Below are 15,383 nucleotides of genomic sequence, written 5' to 3' on the forward strand. Positions count from 1 at the left end.
GGACTGGAGCCAGTGGCAGCACATTGACTCTCCAGAAAGGGTAAGTTCTCTCTGGAAACAGAAGTTGTAAAAAACCTGCTAATTCAGGGATCTTCTCATCTGTTGGTTCATGAAAACTGTACCCCAGTGGTCTGGGGTTTTTATTTTCGTGGTACAAATATATTGCTTCACTAAATCATGTTGTGATGTGCCATAAGCAAGTGTTGTCTCAAGCAACAGGACAAGGAGTAATGGACAAAAGCTGGAACACAAAAAGTTTCACTTAAACATAAGGAAATACTATTTTTTTTCACTATGAGGATGAGGGAGCCCTGGCCCAGGCTGCCCAGGGAGGGTGTGCAGGCTCCTTCTCTGGAGGGCTTCAAAACCTGCCTGGAAACATTCCTGTGTGACCTGATCTAGGTGGCCCTGCTTTGGCAGAGGGGTTGGACTGGATAATCTCTAGAGATTCCTTGCCCTACCATTCTGTGCTTCTGTGTGGTAACTGAATACTACAGTAGTTAACTCCTCCCTTTCCTGTTGTCTCCAAGTTTAGAAACTTGTAACAGCAGGTTTTGTAACTTTTCCCCTGTTTTCTGTGGATATCTTAAAATCCTTTTTTTTTTTCCTCTGGCAGACTAGCTGGGTTAGGACATGCTGAAGCTTCTAATTATTGCTCTGCTTAGCTCAGGAATTAATAGACTAAGGATTTAAGCAGGAGCACTGTCCTACAAACCCCATTCATTCGCAGGTCTTGAGAAGGGCAATAGGCACATGTGTACAAGTGTGAATAACAATTGCCTTTGTAAATAAAGATCTCCAGATGAGACTTAGGATACATAAATCCTGCTAGTTCTCCTTTGTCACTCAGCAGTAATTAACAGTAAGAAGCAAGGTGTAAGCACAAGGAAACTGATTTGAAAAGCCACCTGAGGATCCCTAGCAGACACAGGGATGTGAAGGGGAGGCATTGGTGTGTGCAGCTGAGCAGTGCACCCTAGAATGTATAGAAAATTGAGCACTATTGCTTGATAAAGCATGAGCCATTTGTGTCCTCAGAATCATGTTCTATGCCTGAGATAAGACAGCAAGCATCTGTTTTTTAACAGCTATCTTTATTTAAGCCAAAGATGAAGACAGGACTAGAAAGTGAGAGAGATGAGGTGACATGAGGAAAGTTAGTTTCACTGTATAAAAATGCTCACAGAGGCAGCCTGACTCTGTTTTACTCTCTGGAGAAAGTGCATGTTGATACAATTTTGAACTATAAATCAGTATCAGTCGATCCACTGTAGTCAATCCGTTCATCATTTTCACTTGCTTTTGGTAGTTACCAGTGAAATTGGCTTCGTGTTCTTCTGAAAGTTCTGTGCATGAACCTTCCTTCCTGTAAAAGTGTGTGTGTGTTGGAGAGAAACAGAGTAACTGGGCATGAAATACAGAGAGGGAAAAGGGAGGAAAGATAAAAAAACCCAAGAAGAAAGAAAAAAAAAAGAAGTAAATTAAGCAGAAAAGACTACATAAGGGAAATCCAAAAGCAGAGGTGTTTCCCAGAACCTTTTGGTCTTGTTTTGATTGCAACCATGACAAAGAAATCAGTAGATTCTTTTGGCTGGGTATGCAGAGACAAATCTCATCCACTCACAAGCAGCTGATGTAATGATGCCCAGAATTTACTGGGGGTGGCAGCCAGAGATGAAAAGAATGTTGGCCAGAGAGAAAAGGTGGGACAGAGAAGAGAGAAAGAAGAAAAGGAGAAGCTAAGTGCCGTTAACTAAGAACAGAATCTGTTCTAGGCAACCAAAAACTATAAAAAACCAAAAAAAGAGGAGAGAATTCAGTATCATTAGCTCTTTCAAGCCCATAAAAACTGTGCCTGTACTCCCCTCTGCAGCCTCTGTGTGTATGTATGCATGTGTGTTGTTCTACCTGACTCTCTAATGATGCTCTAGGACAAGAGAAGATGGGAAATCTATGGTTCAATAGATCTCTTCCAGTGTTTTCCAGCAAGTTCTCTGTTAGGTTTTATGTCAATTATTTTGACTAGATCATAGGGTTGGATACCTAACAAATGAGGATATTGCATTTAAGATCTGGAGAAGCAAGTGCTTAGGAGGATGTGGGATCAAAGAGCAAAGGGAAAGAAGATCCGTACTTCATTTCTTAAAGGAAGACAATTATTCACCGGACTGAACAATGAGTTTCTGTTTTTCTATGCAGTGTTCTAAAGAATGGAAACAATGCCTTCAACAGAAATCCCCTGAAAGGGCAGTTTTTGCTCTGCAATGCCTAAAAGAATCACCTTGTGTTGTTTCTGGCTGCCTCTCTTCCAGGGCAGGAGTTACTGTAGGTCTGCATAAGCAAACCGAGTTATAAATATGAAAACATTTGTATTCCACATGACTGACCTCTGCTGTACTATGGAACCAAGTTAGGGATTGCTGGATATCTGTGGCTCCTGGCACAATCAGTTGTTTGTGTCAGAAGTCATTGATATTGAAAGAAGAAGCAACACTGTTGTTACATGCTGGAGGAAGCATTGAGAAAACAACTGGAAAGGCAAGAGGGGAAGACTGTGAACATAGCAAATACATACTTAGAGCACCATCACATTATTTCTATCACATCATGCCTTTCTCCTGCAGTTTTATGTATTAATGCTTCCTTAGGTTGCGATTTTTAATCTGTTCTGCTCCATTGCACAGTTATATCCACCCTGAACTCTTGAGAGTATCTCTGGTTCCCTTAATGTCTGGTATAATTCTCCATTTCCTTGAGACATAGCCAAACTTCTTCCCTAGTCTGTAGCAAAGGATCATTTCATGCAATTGATTTATATCTTCCTAGCCTGACTCTGCAGTCAGTTACAGCAGACCTCTCTGGCCAAGCTCTCTCATTTTTAGCTTTAAGGTGCTGATGTTAATGCAAAGACATTTTTATGTTTTTATTTTACAGCTAATAGTGAAGCCATTATTAGCTCCTTTTAGGTATAACTCTGAGGACCTCTGTTCTCCACTTCAAGGCTCAGGTGCTAGTGATATGACCTTGGGTAAATTATTTAACCTCTCTGGATTCTGGGCTGGAGTTTAAATTGCCAGGGTAACTCAGAAGGGATTCCAACACAATCTGTGGAGTTTCAGCAGCAACAAAAAAAATTTGAATGGAGGAGACTTTCTCCCCTCTACTTCATTTTTCATACCTTAAGCATCGAAGGAAACAATGATGACATCTGCTTTATTTGTTTATAAAACATTGAAATCCTCCTGTGAAAAGTACTCTACTGATACAAATTACTGTATGGGTTACTGCTTCTGGAAAACCATTTCCCTGCTCTTTATGGTTTCCTCATAATAATCTCTTGGAAAGCTGGCACAATTCAAAATGATGTCCTAATGCCAGCTTATCCAGTGCCTGGGAACTTCCTTAGGGACAAGGCTCAGACAGAGGGTAGAACGACAGCAACACGCTCAATGTGTTGAACTCCTTGGCACTCCATGATTGCTTATTACTGCATTGTATGAGACCCATGCTGGGGCAGACCAGGTTCATCTTGTGTCATGTCCCCTTGTCCACTAGTAGCCAATCTTCAGCCCTTACTAAGGAATGAAAAGTTAACAGCATTGCCTTGGATTTATTAGCTATAGCATGATATGATGGACTGAAAACACCTCCATGATTTCATGAAAGCAGAGAATTAAGTATTCTGGCTGGTAAGACTTTGTCAGTAAGAGCAAAAGTGGTGGCTTCTATGATAAGTCCCAAGCAATTCTTTCTAGAGGAAAAGATTTCCTTCATTTTGTCAGGCTGCTGCAGCGACAGTCACATATACAGGATTGGAAGATGGGGATTGATTTGATTAGTTGGGGGAGAAAAGTTACCATGAATTTTCAGTGATAATGTGTAAACAAACTGTTCTGGTGAACTTAGTCAACCACAAAGATGATTGAGATTAGCAGTTTGGACCTTTGCTTTCTTTTCTGGAGGAGTAGCCAGTTTTTCAATTATACCAAAATAAAGAAAAAAGGGGGGAGGCTGGAAGAAACTTGGGAAGATTAGATTGAATTTATTTTCTCTCAAATGAAGCCACTGAAAAAAGACCCCTTCAGCTCTGAAATCATAAAGTGAACTCTTGGGAGCTGGCAAGGGGTTTTATTTTTGGTTTGTGGGTTAGGGTTTTTTTTTCCTCATAAAGATGTCTAAAATATATCCAAGGAAAGCCAAGCTCCATTAGAACAAAATAAAAACGTGAACAGCAGCCTTTCAAATTTATTCAGACTAATGAGCTAGTCTAAATTTTGAGAATACTAATTCACAGGAGTCGGTTCTGTGGTGGGAGAAACACAACAAGGTTGTCACAGGCTGTGAACAAAGTGAATTGGTTATATGACTGACAGTAAAGATTTCTTTTAACATCAGTAAAAGGAGGCTGAAGTGACAGGTAAGAGGACAGATGCAGAATTCTGCAGCACTCTGAGAGTTTGTGTACTATCACTAAGGGACAAGTTGACTTGATACCAACTTAATAGGCTCAGCAGGGGCTAACAGCAAAGGGATGGAGACAGTAAATGGGTGTAATAGGGCATCTATACTGTATCAACATAAGCATGAAAACTATCTAGCTGGTTGTGGCTGAGGAAATTAATCACATTACCTTTAAAGTCAAGCTTGTCTTTTAATCTAGGACTTGCTTGGTATACAATATTTCACAGGAAACATGCACATAATTTTAGTCACTTTTACTCATCTCAGAAATGAATTTAGCATCATCACAAGGCAGCTTAACTTCAACATCACCTCTGAGGAAATGAAATACTGAAGAGAAACTATAAATGGGAATCTTAAAACCAAAAGGATTTAAGCAGGCACACAGCATTTAACATGCTGTATCATCTGCTAGCAAGGATGCTTGCATGAGAAAAGGTGAAGCTTCCACCCTTCCCTTGTGCATGGCAGGTCCAGTCTAATGAGCCTCTAGCACAGCGTTGGCTCCCACTTTCAATGAGAGACAAATTAAGATGGGAGATGTCTTGTCATCAGAAATAATTCTAGAGTGGGAAGAAAGCCTGCTGTGCTGAAAGTTGACCTCTTGGACAAACACTCTATAATAAAAAGTGCTATTTGCTACTAGAGCATTGGGAGTTTTAAATCATCAAACTAAAGTACCCCAGGCTCTGACAGTAAAATTTTCATTCAAAGAAGGGCTCAGCTTCACAACACAATAAATTATATATGACTAGGACATATAAAACATTTAAAGATATACAGAAATTCGCTGTATTTGTGTTCAGTAGACGAGTTCAGCTCTTGAAGTACTTTTTTATGTCAATCTTGCCTATTCAGGCGAAGGAGGAGGGAGTCTTTTTCTCAAAACAAGTAGAAGCAAACTGAATGAGCCATTCCACCTAGTGTCTCAATTTAATTACTGTATGAGAGTTTATAGTGTATGGTGTGCAACTCTATACAGAGGTTGTGGATGGTGTGCCCCTATATGGGGAGATTTCATTGCCCATTGTCATAAAAAATGAAGGATGTCCAAAAAAATCTGCAGGAAAATCTTGCACTCGTAAAAAAAAAAAATAATGCCAGGGTTTGGGATATTGCTGGGTGGGATATGCAGAAGGAAATTATTCCCCAGTAGCTGTTTCATGGGCCCAGTGACCTCCTAGTGAGGCTGATTTTAGACATAACTGCCAAGGGAAGCAGAGTGCTGGACTCATTCAACTGTCACACAGCCACTGTCCTCAACATCGCCAAAAAGAGGAAAAAAAAGTGCTTGATGCTGCCTCCACCACACATGGGAAACAAAACCCCAAAAGGAGTATAAAACCCACCAGCTTATCTGATGTAGCAGCTTTGGGCAAATGTTTCCTCTGACAGTGCTCATAGCAGCAAGTACCAGACTCCTGTATCATGTTGGCATAGCCCGAAAATTGTACTTCTGAGAAGCCTTGAATTTCCATGCCAATTAGGAGAAAAAGGTGAGGAAACAAAGAGATTCAAACCAGGGAATGATCAGAAATAAGGTAAATGTAGAGGAGAAAACACTGTTTGTTTGGGACCGGTTCTCCACATATCAACAAAATTTTCCTGGAGAAAAAGCAAGGAGATTTGGACAAGAGGCTCTTTTAGAGCACAGATGAGCTCGTGTCTTGATTGTAAAGCAAGGGCGAGGTCCCTCTCCTCTGCAAGTTCATACTTGTCTACCTAAAGCAAACTTCTAACCATCTCACATTGCGTGAGCCAGAGGCAACTAGGACCATGGCATGTTCTTCTGTGTGAGACACACTTGCTGTTGTGTTCCCAGCTGGAATTGTACCCCAAACAAAAATGTCCAGATATGCTCTGGCCCACCCTACTGGAAACAGGGAAAGACTAAAATGGCTTCAGGCTTGACCTGTAGATGTAGGGTTAATGGCCAGGATCCAAATTGTTAGTTACTTGCAGAATATACACGGAAAGGACTAATAAAATAAAGTGAAAAGCCAGGAAATCTATTGGGAGCGTAAACTCGTTCACAACAAGCAGTGACTTTTCCCCTTCCGACTGCACTGTGCCCCACACGATCCTATGCAGCTTTTGAACGTATAGAAACCAGTCTAATAGACATATAATCATTGTCTAGCCTTCCTAAGCCTGTCAGCTACCTCCCAGGATTAATTTACATTAGCTTGAAAAGTAATTTATAGCTAGGTTTGTGAAAGGGGCCTCTGAACGTAAGGGTGTGTCTGACACAATCGCCTAACTACAGCAGAAAGTCTTTTATCAGTGTGCTGGTCTCTTTTTTTCCACATAGACAAACCCTCAGGTGCTCACAAACCACTGGCTTTCGGCTCCCTTAGGCTCTTTTGAAAACTGTGGTTTTATGTTTAATCCCCTGTATGTGTTATAATTGTGTTCAGTGTATTGCTATCTGTTAAGTGCCATTAATATATAGAGAGTTCTCTGCTGCTGGTCTTGTTGGTTTTGAGGCACAAACTCAGGTGAGTTTACATCAATAGACCTTCCTCACTTTACATGGAGAAGATCTATCTCCTTTTCACAGAGGAACACTGATTTTTAGGGAGAAAGTCTGCCTAAGTGTCCCCATGCATCCAAACATACCCTTGGCTGCTGCTTCTCCCATTCTCCCCACTCCCTCTTTCTTATATGTGTAGGGCAGTTGTCATCTCATTTTCTTCTGAGGACAGGGACCTTAAATCAAAACAGAGTCAAAAAGTATTCAATAACTTTGGAAATAACATCTTTTTTTTAACGAGAAAGAAGTTTAACTGCAGTGTCTAAGTATGCAGACAGATTCATTCATGTGTGTATAACCTCTTGCCAAACCAGCATTCCAGGGCAGGTATTCAGTTAATCACAGTTTGCACAGGGACTTCAGCCAAACCCTCAGGTAGTTGTGTGATGTTTTAGTGTTTTATTTGCTATAACTCAGTATCCTCTACCTGTGGTCTCAGGAACCTGCCACAATCAGACTGGCAGCCACGAGAAGCAAAACAGCTATTTACTCTCTTAATTATTTAATTATTTCTTTCTGTTCTCACACCTGAAATTTACTGTTGTGCCCAGTCTGTGTAAGACACAGAACATCATAAATGGAGAGCAAGGTATAGCACTGCCAAGAGGCTGAGCTCAAAATCAATCTTAATGATGCCATAAATGTGGTTTTTTCCTACTCCTTTTTGGGGGGGGAGAGATTATCAGCAGAGAATTCTGCACCTGAAGAACTGACATTAGAATAAGTTGTAAAAAACTGGCCATGGTTAGCAGTATTTCAGCTAAGCCTTCAATCTGTTTCCTGGGCAATACAGATATCAGTATACTCTGAAGGCAGAGCAGGAGGTGGGATAGGACACAAGGACCTTTACTGACCATGCACCTCAGAGCACAAGAATTTGTAAGGATGCAAATTTTTTTTAAAACCTCCTATATTTAGGAAATAAATACAGGAGTCTAGAAGGATTGTTTCACACACACAGAGAACAAATAGAAGAATTAAGCTTGAAATCCAGTCCACTGACATTAAACCCAGATGCTTGGACTTCATGCAAGTGGAGTGTGGAACAGCTGCAGAGAGGAAATCCGATCTGAACCTGCAGCCAAGCTGAATGTGGGGCCTTCATGTAGCTCTTCAGGACAGAGGGGCAGAGATAGGCTGTCTTCACAGCCTCCAGCTGGCACCTATGCTCCTCTCCTCCATCGGTGCTGGACCCTCTCACCACAACCGCAGGCACCGCCTGAGTTTCAACAAATCTTGTTTAGCATACGTTACTCTGAACTAACTTCACCAAAATTCGATTCCCACATATGCACTCAGAGTCAAACTTCATGAAAAAGAATGAAAAGTTGTTCCATAACAATTTATCAGAAAGCAGATTGTTTATAAAATGTAATGAAGTATTTATCCAGTTTTTGTTTTGCATCTGAATTCTGAAGCAGCAGTAAAAACATGTCTTGCATCTCTTTTGAAAGGTTCAGCGTCTCCAGTATAACACATTCCAGACTGACAGAGAAGGATAAGGATATTTGTATACATAGATATAGGTGATATTGATATACAGCTGTAGACACACACACATATTGCATTGTTTACATAATTTATTTCTCAGCTGAATCTCTTAAGGGTCCTGATACAATGCAGTAACTCCCTTATTCGGAATTCTGCACACAATTTCCAACAAGTACTTAAACATGCTTTAATTTTATTCCTGGAAGTCTTAAAAGCATTTAGAAAGCTGTTACTCTCTCTTAGAAGAAGAGCCCACAATATGAATATGAATACTGGATTAACTATTAAGGCTAATGTAACGTGTTAATAATACAGCAGGTTCACACTGCTGGTTGCTTTTAATAACACAGCAATACATTGAAATTCATGCTACCTGGCAGAAATTGTGTCCATAGCCTCATATAATCGTATTTAGAAGCTGCTTTCAGACTACATCAGCTCAATTCAGATTTTAGAAACAAAAACCCCAGCTTTATCCTTGCATAGTATCGTACATCTGAGAACCTTAAAGTACTTTAATTTCACATAGTATTAACATAATACAATAGTCTTTTCATATTCTCTTTTGACTTCTTCCTTGCCTTTTGTTTTCTCTCTCTCTTATTTATTGCCTATACACAATTATTCCTGCTTCTTTTATCTATACCTATATAGATTAATTCCTTTTGATATGTCCATGCTGCATGCACTGGTGTATCTAGAACGAGCTCCTGCCTTCAGATTCCTATCAACCAAAGAAAAACAAATTCTAGAATTAAAAGAAAAACACACAAAACCCAGAAACACTGTTCTATATCTTAAATGTGCCTCTTTGTAGTTTAAAACATCAAACCTCAATGCAGAACAATGGCTGAGACTGTTGCTAATTATGGCTTAGAAGAAAGATTTTAACTTTGCTGACACAGAAAGCGCTCTCGTGATTTTTTTTTCATAGCCCAAGCTGCAGTTGTCAAAGAGCCAAAAGGTGGAGAAGTTCTGGGAACTGATTAGAGAGCACAACCCACATTGACATCAGTCCCAATTCTTGTACTGAAAAGGGTCTGATCACTCAGGATGCCATCATCTGCAGCTGGGGATGTAACTTATGGAGGATGGTCCATATTACTAGGCAGCTGCCTGTGGTCAGACTCAACACTTGGTACACCTGAATCGCCTGGAAGCCAAATGAAGCTCAAAAGGCAAGTTAGCCATCTTCAGTATAGAAGTCCTAGGCAGTTTGGCTAGAAAAGAAACTTGATCTCAGTTGGCTGTTTTGCAGGGATTCCCTTGTTTATGATGTAGGAATCTGAATAATGACCCTGTCAATCATGTGTTTAGCCAATTCAGTACGTTGGAATCTAGGAGTTAATTTAAAGAGTAAAACTCTCATAAATAATTATCAGTTACAGAAAAAGCATCTCTCTCAAACACTCAGATTGGCCTAACTTTGGTTTTTACTCTCAAATATGTTTTTAGAGTAAGACTACATTGAAGTGATCTCGCTAGCTTTACACATTGCCTAACTCTTTAAAAGAAACATTTAAACTCTTGCCCAGTTGTATTTCTTGTGGAATTCACTTCTGTCTGATCAAGAGCGATCTATGGTCAGTTTTCTGTGGTCTCTCCTCAATGGCTTTGAATGTCTTTTCCTCATCTCCCTGTAAGAAATAATAATTAAAAATAAGAGATAGAAATAAAAACATTTCATTTGCTTTTGGGTGGCAAAGACTGTCAAGTGCTACGTCACATAAGAAGCCTTGGGTGGTGTGTTAATGCCTGTTTAACATTTAACTCTTAAACAACCCCCAAACAAACCAAAAACTCAAACCAGTAAAAAGAACTGAATGTTAAGGAAGGAAGGCCATCAAGGAGACTTCAAATCAGAATATGTGTGTTTAAACAAAGTATTAGGTTTTGTTGTGGGGTAGATCCAAAACCAAGAGAGGCCTATTTTTTTTCTCATCCTCATTTTCATACTGAAAAAATGTTCCAAGAACAACTATTCTCATGAGGTTTTGGCCCAAGATGGCAGGAATCTTGAGGAAAAACAGATGCTTTCACAAGACCTCTGACATCCAAAGCACAAAAAAGCTCACAAGTTAGTTTCTGCCACATGCCACTACTTAGGGCCAGAAATCTGCTGAGAGCAATCTACAGAAATGCTGGGCTATTGAATCAAAAGTAAAAATTTCAGGGCTCTTCTAGTGTCAGACTTAAAGTCCAAATCCAAATATGACCACAAGATGGGCACAGCCCCCTCAAGAGTAACTCTCACGTCTGTCATTGATAACAAACTCCCACATCTATTGTCAATGGCATAATGGCTGATAAATAAGCCTTTGAAGAAAGAATGTGTCAAATGCAGCCTCTCATTACAAAGGTGTATTTTCATAGCCCCATAGCTTTCATCATCAAATTACAAACCATGACATGAAGTACCCAGATTTTATTGTGATCAGATGTCTGGGGAAGAGAGTTTGACTGTAGAGATACAGCGTGGTGGAGATGATTTTCTGATGGAAATACCTCTATCTTCAGTTTAGTGGTCAGCAAAAGCTGAAAGAGTTAACAAATGCCACTTAATTTCTGTACACACAGCCTCAGGTGGACAGTTCCATATGGATTCAGTTTGAAACGTGTGACTATTTACATGTCTATGTTCATAAGAAAGGTACTTGACATGTAGCTGACATTAAATACAATCACAGCTAGGTGGGTCTGAAAGTTATAAAATGCCATAAAAGGCTTCCAGCACCATATTCTCTGGACCAGAACTTCAATAGGATAAACTGGCATAGATCCATTAATTTCAGTGTCTATTTCATACCAGCTTTGAGCCTGGCCTTATAAATTTTTTTCATACACAATCATATTCCTTGATTATCTAAAAATAACACCTTATGATTGAGAGATGTTGTCAGTTTTGGAACAGGATTTTCTGTAACATTTTGAAATCTTACTAAAGTGAGAAAATAGAACATGGAATACTTTTTTTTTTTGCCAGATTTTTAAGTTATGAGTAGAGAGAGGATCTTAGAAGAAAATAGTATATCAAGCTCATGAGTGCAAGACAGATATTTATGACATGATTCGCTTCAGCCTTGTAGAATGGAAGTGGGAGTAATAAAATGTGTGCAGAGGAGTGTGCAAACTGTTGCATCCTCTGAATTCATTGAAGATGACGTGAAAAAGTTGTTTGGATGCTTTATTATGTGTGGATATCCTATAAAAAATGCTAGCCTGGAAGTAAAAGCGGCCAGAGATAAAGATGAGCGTGATGGGGTTGACACTCCAATTAAACTTGAAAACCTCGTTTTATGTTACACGTTAAAAATCATGTTCAAACCAATAAACAGAATGAATAAACATAGTATCATTGTATGTGTATTATGCATCTATAAAAGTGGAACACAGGACTCGACTGTAGCATTTCAGTGGTGTTTAGTTATTGTAAGAGATATGAGTATTGCAGGGAAGCTTTGGGATAAGGTAACCTTTAGGTTAACACGTGCCCTTAAATAAGTCAGTAGAGTCTCTAATGTTCTCAGTTCAGCCTTATTTGGAGCACTTCATTCTCTTAAGTATATTACAGAAGAAAAAGAGATTAGGATGAAGAAAGGTCAATAAAGAACAAATAGACCTCTCCCATAACTGAAGGAAAAACTCATTTGATCTCCTGGGTGTCACTGTGATTCAACCCTGTGTTGTCTGCTCCGCTTTTTTTACCCTGTGACCTGCACAGAGCTTATTTGCTGTCTCTCGGGAGATTCTTTTGGTCCATGCTTCTTCCTCATACCACCTAGAGCACCAGTATTGTTTCTCCAAAAGAAGCCAAAATAGACAATCTGAGAAGGACTCAGAATTAAAGAGGGAAGCACCTAACAGGACACAGATAAAATTGCATGCAAAGTTATACCCCTTTAGATTATTTCAGGTGGGGCAAAGCCAGCGTGTGAGACATCTAGCTGGGAAAGGCAATGACTTATCAGATTAATCCATGCAACTGACAAGATACCTTTCTGCCATCTTCACCTGAAAGAGCAGATACCTCTCAGTGTCACTCTAACTACAACGACAACCTTTTCTTGCACCAGTGTCATAAAAGCATAGAGGCTGACTCCTTTATATGGACAGTATTCCTAGCCAAACCCAAGTGGAACACCAGAAGGGGCAACTGGGGATTTTTTTCCTAGCTCCAAACGTCTTCAGTGCAGTAAGATGGAAGCAGCATCTTCATTCTCACTCTGCCCCCAGTTACTGCCCTGAGATGTCAAACACTGGGAGTTTCAGAAGGGAGGCAGAGTGTAATATACAATCAGAGTGGAAAAGAGATGTAGTCAACCTTGGAACTTTGAACAGGTAGGGATATGTTAAACTGGGGTACCAGAAAGGACATGTAAAGGAGCTGATTTGCACATAAAGTTAATGGATTCATGCAATCAACTTTTACACCTACTCCTAAAATAATACTGTCAGAAAACATTTTTTCCCTAGGGGAAAATATTAGTAAACTGACTTTTTACATTGTTTACAGTTTTCCTTTTAAATCCCTCCATCAATATCAAAACTACCCCCAGTCTTTAGCAGAAATGGGAAACTTAAATCAAAAGCAATCTTTAAAAAAAAATGAAGAATTTAGCATTCAATGGAAATCCATTATCTGCAAGGAAAAAAAGACACTGCTTCAGAATATCTTGACTGGCTGCAGTCTTCAGCTGTTATATGGCTATTATTTTTAATGCTTTTGTTATTATTAGTCCTGGCTGTTTCGAACAAACCAACACTTCCTAAAACAATATTGTAGAACAATATCTCATTAAATGAAAATCACAAAATCTCTTAAAAGGCATCTTATAATGAAAGAAAAGGAACGCTGGGGAGACTCTCACTGAATTTTAAAGCCCATCTGACTGTTGTGTGACATATAAGCACATTGTGTTGTGTGCAGCATTTTTTACCCTACACAATGGTTTGAAAATACCGTGGTTTTGCCTTTTTATTTCATTAAAAATTTCATACAAAGTCATGCACATTAATTGAGGTGGGTGTGAGTGAAATGTAACCCTTGGATTTTATTATGTGTATTGAATTCAGGAAAAGGAGGAGGGGGGAGGGGGGGAAAGATGGCTCAACAAATTGTCATGGATTTATTTTCTTCATTTATATTTGGTTACTCAGAATGAAAAGCTGCCCAATGGATGTTAGATATAATAGCCAGAGAGTTTAATATGATTTCTGCTGCAAGAAAAACTGGACTAGATAAAAAAAACCCCGTATCTTAATGATAGGTAAATAATCCTTTAGTATCTCAGATGTACATGCTACAGGCAGGAACTCTCTGTTCATGAAAACTCTTTTATTCTTGTATGCCATTACTGCAGAGATATTGCTATATTGGTAGATATATTCCTACACTGATAAATAGACTGCATAAACAATATGCCCCCCCATAAGCAAGATAATGCTAGTACATTCTAGCAATAATAGCTCCCCTGCAGGAGGCTAGATTTTTCCCTTTTTCTAGATGCTAACAAGAACTGCTCTAAGGTTATTCAAGTAATGAAAAACAGGGGTAAAATAAGTGTGGTGCACAGAAGTCTCTTTCCCTCGCCTCTTCTGTCTCAGGTGATAATGTCACAGGTTTCTTTATCTCCGTGTCTCCTGATGGCATGTGGGTGTGCGTGTGTCCGTGTGCATGTGTATAAGGCATCTCCTTATTTAATAAATAAATGTGTGCACTTCTCCAGTGTCAATAAAGTTTTACCTGCCTGTGAGATCCCTGCATATATTGGATAGCTATTTCATTTCAAAGACTCTGATGAAGTCCATAATCCAGGGGAATGTAGCACAAGTCCCTGCATGATGTACTGTAGGGTAAGCTGCTAAGAACCACTTGCAGCTCTGCGTGGAGTCACATAGTTCCCTTTGATAAGTTGCCTGACCTAGGAAAGCTGAAAAAATGTCCATTGTTGTGGAGACTGTTGAAAAAATACTGGATTGTTAGTCTGGCTACCAGCAAGATCTTGAAGACTGATTCAGTTAATGCATGTTGGTGATGATGCTTTTAAAAAGGAAGCCTCACTTATTTTTTAACTTATTAAAGTACTCAGATTTTTGCATGGTAGAATCTTAGGATCACTTTCTATGTGCATATACACACAAGCTGTGACTTGTACCAAGCTAGCCTTGGCCCAGAGGTACTCCCACTCTTTGTGTGAGCTGATGGACAGTAAAAAGTGTTGCCATTGTACTGCTTCATCTTTCTCCATTCTGGAGGAGATGGAGTAGCAAAGCACAATTCCACGTGCAACTCTCACAACAGTGTGTATAGCTGTACAGAAAATGACTTAGAGGGCCTGGGCCAGGCAGAAGGCTGTAACAGAGTGTACTTGCTCTCTGTGTTCACTTCATGGAGATGGCTCTTAAGTCTGGATTTTACCATGGGCTTTGAGGCATGTTTAATACATAGTGTAACCATATCTAATCGTGCTCTGAGACCAGGAAAATTTCACTGCATTAAGAAAACTCTTTTTGTCCTGCTGTGGAGGGTCTCACACATTTTGTCATGAATCAGCAGAGTAAGAGGAGAAGGAAAGAGGAAGAGCTGGTGCAGAAAACAGACACCAGTCTGGGTATTGCTTCATAAATGCTTTGCTTTAGGAGTGTCTGCATTGTTACACATCTGCCTCTCTTCTCACAGAAACCACAGTAACAAACATAACAATGCATTAGCTCAGGGGTTTTTAAGGAAATGAATCTTGTTTTCCTTAAGCATGCTCCATTCTCTGCTTATAAAGGAACAGAGGTTGAGAGGAAGAATGTAGGCAAATGAGTCTTTTCAAGTATCATCATTCACAACACAATGTAACTTCATTTTTATAATGTCTGTCACATAAAGGCTATCTCAAAAGGCTTTACT

Source organism: Colius striatus, chromosome 6 (genome assembly GCF_028858725.1).
Source record: "Colius striatus isolate bColStr4 chromosome 6, bColStr4.1.hap1, whole genome shotgun sequence".
NCBI lineage: Eukaryota > Metazoa > Chordata > Aves > Coliiformes > Coliidae > Colius > Colius striatus.